This window comes from Echinops telfairi, unplaced genomic scaffold (assembly GCF_000313985.2).
Source record: "Echinops telfairi isolate 266 unplaced genomic scaffold, ASM31398v2 ScPeMD7_7424;HRSCAF=8462, whole genome shotgun sequence".
In the NCBI taxonomy this organism is placed as follows: domain Eukaryota; kingdom Metazoa; phylum Chordata; class Mammalia; order Afrosoricida; family Tenrecidae; genus Echinops; species Echinops telfairi.
Window position 1 is genome coordinate 92,714,971 of NW_022111324.1, and position 8,202 is coordinate 92,723,172.

The following is an 8,202-nucleotide window of genomic DNA, read 5'->3' on the forward strand; positions in this document are numbered from 1 at the left end:
AACACATGTGGAAGATATTGTACAAGGGGTAGTTATACATAAACGATTGTCAACACAGGAGCAGTATTGTAGCTACTACTTACTGGATTCGTTTTCTTTGAGCCATAATAAATGTATTTATAAAATACAATTGAGGTATTGGGAAGGGACAGTCACTTAGCCAAGAAAGCAAAGGAGGATAACCTAAGAGAAACGGATTCTGAAATCTCTGCTCTGGCCTCCTAGGTCCTACCACGAAGGATCGAATCTACCCCAGTTCTCACACTCATCTAGCCATGAAGAAGGGCATTTGGATACCTCTCTCAGCTCCCAAATCACCTTGCATGAGTGTCTTCCCATGTGACATGTTGAGTCTCCTTCTCTGCTAGATTTAGGACCCTTGTCTCTGGATGTGGGATGGGTTTTGGGTGGTTCTATGGCCCCCGGGTTGCTGCCAGTAGTCCCTTCTCTTGACCCAGGTTGGCTAAGTCTATTAGATGGGGTCCTGCTTTGGTTCCTATCCACAAGTTTTACCTAGTTGCCCTGCCTACCACTCTAGGCTCACTCTAGGACTAGGAATTGGTGGTGAGGACTCTGTTGCTTGCCTAATTTCCTTCCCCAAGCCTGGATGATGGCTTTCTGCCCTTGATTCACTCTCATCCTGCTGAGTCCATGTATTGAGGCTCTGCTGTCTCATGTTGAGCTCCACAGTGTCGGTTACTTGCTGAATTGTGCCTGAGACTTGCAGAGTATAACAATGCTTTGCCTAAATCCTCTTTATTACTTCTGAAATCAGACTTTACCACTAAATCAATTGAATCAGTAAATGTATCATCCTAGTGGGCAGGAGTCCTGTCACTTCCCATTTTTTCTTTTCCTCTGCCTCTAGCCTCCGAAGACCTTAGTGACTACAGAAGTCACGAGGCTTTCAAGCTAGCATAAAATCTCACTCAAATAGGCTTGACATATAGAAAGAATACATTGATTTTGTACTGAAAGATCCACAGTCAGGTCAAGTATCAAATCAGTTAGGGTGTAAGCTTCATCTCTTGATTCTCCTGGCTGTCTCTACTGTGTTGATTTTATCTTTAGGCAGGCTTCCTTCTGTATTACAGCATGGCTGACACACTTCCTAATTTACATCCCAGAGGAAAGGAGAGAGCATTGCATCCATAACCAGGGAGGGAAAGGGCCCTGATTTCTCTTTGGTTAGCTCACTTCGGAAACAAACTTTGTCATCAAGGTAATGCCATGCTCTACTTAGCTTAGGTAAATATGCCTGTTGTTAGTGATGGTGTCGTTCTTGTTGATAGGTGCCTTTGCCTTTATTCCAGCTTATATTGGCACCATGTGTATCCTCAGTCATTCCTATGTTTAAGCACATTGCTGAAGGCATTGTCTTCCTCTTTTCTAATCACCCTCTACCAAGGTGCTACCCTTCTCTAGAGAATTCCCCCTGAGGACATGTCCAAAGCAGGCGAGACAAGTCTTTCCATGCTTGTTTCTAAGGCGGATTTCAGTTGTACTTCTTTCAAGACAGATTTGTTTGTTCTCCTGGCAGTTTATGGTATACCCAATGTTCTTCACCAACACTAGCATTCAAATGCATTGGCTCTTCTTTGGACTTCCTTATTTGTTTTCTAGCTTTCACCTGCATAGGAGGTGACAGAAAATACCAAGGCTTTAGTCAGGCATACCTTAGTTGGCAAGATTGACATCGCTGATTTTTAGCACTTTAAGAAGTCTTTTGCAGCATATTAACTCAGCGCAATGCCCATTGTTGGGTTTTTTTGACTTCTATTTCCATAGCATTGATTGTGGGCCCAAGTAAAATAAATTCACACTAAAATCAATACTTGCTCGGTTTATCATGATATTGCTTATTGGTCCAAATATGAGGATTTTTTCCCTTATGTTTAGACGTGCTCCTTACTGAAGGAGGTAGTCTTTGATATTCATTAGTAAATACTCCCAGTCTGCTTTCAGCGAGCAAGGGTGTGTCTTTGGCATATTGCAGATTGTGGGTGTGCCTTCCTTCAGTCCTGATGACACCCTTTTTCACATAGACTAGCTTCTCAGATTATTTGCTCAGCATATAGATCAAAGTATATTTTTTCATATACAATCATGGTACGCACTTTTACATGTGTGAAAACACATAGTACCCCATTGTTATGTTCTGCCTTCTACATAGGCACAATTACTCCTGGCCTTCAAGTCGGTTCTGACTCATAGTGACCCTATAGGACAGTGTAGAACTGCTTCTGTGGGTTTCTGAGACTGTAACTCTATGGGAGTAGAAAGCCTTGTCTTTCTTCTGTGGTGTGGCTGGTGGTTTCAAACTGCTAACCGTTAGCAGTCCAACACATAACAACTACGCCATCAAGCTTCTGTAATTCCCAGGTATTAACCGTAATGTGTTATGATCTACATTGTCAAATGCCTTTTTGTCAATAAGATATATAGGTAGACATCTTTCTGATCTTCTGTGTATCCAGCCATGATCCACTGGCATCTGCAATGACATCCCTCATTCCACGTCCTCCTCTTAATCTGACTTGCGTGTCTGGCAGTTCCTTGTTGATGTACTGCGGCAGCTATTTTTGAATTCTCATCAGCACAATTTTACTTCCATGTGAGACTAATGTAATGATAATATTCAAGACTTTATATATTCTTTTGGATCCCTTTCTTTGCAATTGGCGTGTATATTGTTGTTGTTAGGTGCCATCTAGTTGGTTCCGCCCCATTGCTGTCACACATCCAGTCAGTGCTGACTCATAGCAAAGCTATAGGACAAGGGAGAACAGCTGCTGTGAGTTTCTGAGACTGTAACTTTTTACTGGAGGAGGAAGCCGAGTCTTTCTCCCGGAGATCGACGGGAGGTTTTGACCTGCTGACCTTGCAGTTAGCAGCCTGATGGGTCACTTCTATGCTCCCTTAGTATATCTCACCTGTCTCACTCTCACTGCCATGGAGTGGATGCCAACTCATGGTGACCCTACAGGACAGGAGAGGGTAGAAATGCCTGTGAGTTTCTGAGGCTGTAACTATTTACAAGAATAGAAATCCCTGTCTTTCTTTTGCAGATCAGCTGTTGGTTTCAAACTACTGACCTCACAGCCCTATGTATAACCACTACACCACCAACGCTCCTGTAGGGCACTTATACCAACCTCAATTGGTTGACCAGGTAGGTCCGCCTATACCTAACAGATTATCAAGGCAAGAGTGTGATGGTTCTGGGAGATAAATTTTGCTGGTCCACAGTAGACCCAGAGGCTAAGCAGCTTACATTCAGACTGCAGCCCAGATGCATGGTGCATTCTGCGAGGCTCCCGGCAGACAGCTGCTGGGAAGTAGGGATGTCTAACTGTCTGTTGGTATAGTCTTGAGGTGGGAAAGTGTAATGGTGCTTGGCAAATGTGTCTGTTCAGATGTCCATGTCCTCTATTTATCCCTTCTGCCACTGAAGGAGTGATCACTTCAATGACTGAACCCATCGCCGGAGCTTTAAATCTATGGGATTTGGAATGCCACTGTGAGCTACTCAAAATTTATTACAGTTCCCAAGTAGAGTGATTCACCCTGCTCTGATTGGGAGGGCTTGGCATGAAGGAGAAAGATGGCTTGAAGGCATATTGGGGCAGCCCAGGTGAGAGGGTTGGTCTCTGAGATTGGGATTTGTAATTTGTTTTTGTTTTGAGAAAATTAAACAGAAAGAAAGAGCAGAAATGTAGGTGACAGGACACCTATCTTAACAAGCTGTAAAGCGCCTCCTCCACCCCTCTCCTCTTTTTGTGCTACTTGCATCCTGACCTGCTTTCATTGCGGTCTCTGCACAGGCAGGACACACTTCTGCCAGGGATGAAGGGTGAGGCCATCTTCCAGAAAATAATGTCCTGATTCTCCAGGCACTATGTTGCTTTTCATATGGGGAGCAGGCAGCATGTTGGTCAGCCCAGCTTTGTCGGGTAGACTTGGTGATCCCATCAGTGTGAGGGGCCCCTGGGATCAATGGCTCCTCAAACCTCAGAGAAACCACACCCAAAGCCATGGAGTTGATTTTCATTTTCACAGTAAAGCTGTGCTCCAAAGTGTGGAGCTGTGGTCATCCTCTGGGTCCCTCTGGGTGGACTTTAACCTCCAGCATTTCAGTGCTTCAGTGTTTTTGTGCCACCTGAGATCTCTTTGAAAAAGACCCCAAGAGACAAATTCAGCAGACCTTTTCAATTAACTGCATATCGTTCTGAGCTAGGAAGAGGAACAATTTAGGGCAAACATTTGCTGGAATTAAATAAGGGTGCTGCAAACATAAGCATGTCCATCATTTGAAGTTGCGTGTGTTGAGGGAGCCGATATCATACTGAATGATGATACAAAGCTTTGTGTTTTACAAAGCCTTTTTTGCCTCTCTTAGACCATTTGAACCTCATTAACAACCATGAGACAGAAGCATCAGTACTCTTTCTAAAGAACAGAAAAGTGAGGTGAAGAAAAGTCAAGTGCATTTTCTATTGAAGTGCAGCTCTTCTAGCAATAAATGAATTTTCTTTTTCTCATCCACCTCCCCAGTGTTTTCAGTATTTGAAATAACATTTTGGAGGAGACTCTGTCAATACAGAGAATTTTAGTTAAGATGAACTATGGAATGGATTATACAAATTTCCCCAACCTCTTTCTCTTCCCTAAACTCATTCTCCATGCTTAGTTTGCTAATGTAGGATTCACGTGTTGTTATTGTTTTTATACATCCAGTACAATCAGGAGAATGAGCTAGAACTGCTGCCATGATTAGCTTGTGATCATTAGAAGATGAAAGAATTTATATTCACAGTGACTGTATTTCTAGTCCATTGATTAGGCAATTTTGCTTTTATGACTCAATTATGGTTCATTGCTATGCTGAATAAAATGTGGATTTTCTGTCATAAAGAAAACATAAATCATTAGCTTTAAAAAGCATAACTATGTATAGCTCTAAATAATCTATGGACGTTTTCTCTTATTTTCCTCTTTTTTACTCACCACCCCACCACCATCCCTCTTTTCTTTTCTTAATCCAAGGAACACTTATATAGATTCCTTCAATCTGTTGTGGCATATGGAAGTTTTACTCCACAATTTGCACTAGCCTGTCTTGTGCAATTATTACTGACCTATCTTTGAGAGCCCAAGTATAGGCCTGATTTGGTGTTCAAAGCAAAGGACAGAACTCTTTGGGAAAAGATATCAATGATCAAGTGCACCCTAAATAGGTAGCTTTAATCCAGATGAGAAAGTGATTTTTAAATATACATACAATCACTTCTGGATATTTAAATGACAAATACCTCAGCAATCACATCTCTTGTTAACATGTTTAAATTTGTTCCTTAGGGTATACAGAGGTCATTTAATAAATTACACATTTTGTACTGATTCATTTTTGTGAGCTATCTTTTACTATGGCAAATATGATGTCAAGGAATTGCAATGAATAATCATGGAACTTTATTACACAAGAGATGTTTTCAAAACCAAATAATCACTTTTAAGAGGACACCTGAGATTGAAGATTGGATAGAAATAAAATAAAGAAGAGAAAAACAATTGATATAGTGATTAAGGGACTGACATATTTAAGGGGCTGAAGGACTAATGTTTAGAAGTTGAGAACAAAGAAGTCATGTGACTTAAATACTGGGGCTCCTTGTAGATTCTAGATACCGGAAGTTTCATAAGTTAGTCCATCAACCAACATTCATGCTGTACATCATCTACTTGAAGCACTGGGAATTTTACATTTTTTTCATCTTGTTTAAGGTCCATTAGTCTTTCAACCTACTTACAAAATTTAAAAAGTCTGGCCTATCGAAGAGAGCAATTTGGTGAACATGAAGGAAAAGGAGAAAGAAAAAGGGAAAACCAAAGCAGCAGCAGCAGCTAATGCAAACAAAATCCTCGTTGCAACTCCGAAATTTCCCAAGTAAAATATGCATACTACTTCTTCCTCATCACTAATTAACTTTTGTCTGAGGGAAACCCAGTTCATCAATAAGCACACATAATATGTCACAATTTCTGTACTTACAGTCTACCTGGAAATTTCGAGTTCATGAGCACTAAATTATTCATTCAGCTAAGGATAGGAGCAGGCGTAGAGTAGCATGAGTCCGACTATGGATATACAGTCGCTACAAGAAAGGAGTGGGTGGAGCAGGAACAGGAGGGGAAAAGAAGGCTTCAGGAGAAGATGGTTGAAGTTAGGCTGGAGGAGCCTCACAGGGGGGACAGCCACGCTGAAAACAAAATCTTCAGAGAATATTTTGAGACCTTGAAGAGGAGTCTGAAACATCTACAACTGGAGGATAATTATTGAGAAGTAATAGAAAATAATTAAGAAGACCCTGGACTAGAGATACACCATCAAGTTTTACAGGAATCACATCGTCAGACACTATTGGCTCAGCTCACTCGCTATCCTGCTTTCTCATTGGCCTTTATAGAACAATTAAGCAAGAAAGGAAAAAGGGGTGCAGAAGTTGAAGAATGTAATCAGTGTTACTAGATATTATACATAGAAACTAGTGACTGGTGTATGTTCTTGTGGCACTTAGATTTTCTGTCAACTTGAAATTGTATGAAAGTGTAGGAGTGGAGTCCAACCTCTCAATCAGGTCCCAGCATGATGCTGCCTCTTTGCGGGTGTGGCCTTCTTAGGGGGATATGGGGTGGGGTGGGGGTGGGGAATTGGGATCTCTCCTGACTTTTTCTGTCCCTCTGCCTTTTTTCCTGGCCCACGTGGGCCACTGAAACCTGAAAGCTGTTGGCTCCCTGCATGCTTCCACCAGCCTTCCATCTACAGGACTCTGCATCTACCAGCTGGTGATATCCCAGATTCTCACTTCCCCTTCCAGTTTCATGGCCTGTAGCTATGTGACTTTGAAGAGGGTCCAGGCTAACGTTGGATCTAGGGACTTGAATTGAACTAGGCTGGGGCACCTTCTTGATGCAAAGTTGCTTCTTGATATAAAGTGCTTTCTTGTACATAGATGAGTGTCATTGGTTTGTTTCTCTAAACAACCCAGTCTAACATAGTTCTCAACAAAAGTAAACAAACAAAACTTAAACTAAAACATGGATCAATAAACTATTAAATCTGAAACCAAAAATTTTTTGGAAGAAAATATAAGTGTGCTCCTCATTTTGGGGTGGGGTGGGGGAGCTGATACCAAGGGCTTAAGTGGAGAGCAAATATTTTGAGAATAATAAGGGCAATGAATGTACAAATGTGCTTTACACAACGGATGTATGTATGGATTGTGGTAAGAGTTGTATGAGCCCCGAATAAAATGATTAAAGAAAATATAAGTGTGAAGCTATGGGACCTAATTTTTTTCAAGTGATAGATTATCAAGTCAAATAATATTTGTTTTCTGTATAAGCAACAGAAGACAAAATGGATCATTGGGACCTCATAAAAAATGAAGTGCTTATATTTATCAAAGGAGTAAAAAGACAATTTACACACTGGGGAAAAAGTTAGAAAATATAACAAGAAGAAGAGAAAAAAAAATCCCATGAGACAGTTCTACTCCCATGAGTTTGAGCCAGAATTGACAGGGCAACTGACAAAAATGGGAAATAAAATTTACATAAATGGGTTCTGACACTTGCAAGGACCCAGAAATTCAGACCCAGGAAGAAGCCATGAATCTTTTGATGACCCTTGATGACAGTGGAATGGAAAGAAGCCCATCTTAGAAAAAGTATTTATAATAAATTGAAAAAGAAACCAAGTTTGTCTATCTAGATAATATAGGCAAAATAAACAATCTGGAAAAAAATAAAAATAAACAATCTGGAGGAGAAAACAACAGAACAGACAGTTTGGTGGGGTGGGTGGGGGGCACAGGAGAGGGGGAGGAGGGAGAAAGGAAGGAGGGTGTCAACCAACCCAGGGACGAGGGAACACTAAGTGACCTGAAGTCGATGACAAGGAGGGTATAGGATGCCTGGTAGGGCTTGATCAAGGGCAATGTATCTGAGAGGAATTACTGAAACCAGAATGAAGGCTGAATATGATAGTGAGACAAGAGGAAAGTAAAAGGAAAAAAGGAAAGAACTAGGAGGCAAAGTACATCTACAGAGGTCTAAATACAGGAATGTACATATGTAAATATATTTTTATAAAATGATAGGGAAATAGATTAAGTATCAAGGTAGCAGAAAGACTTTGGG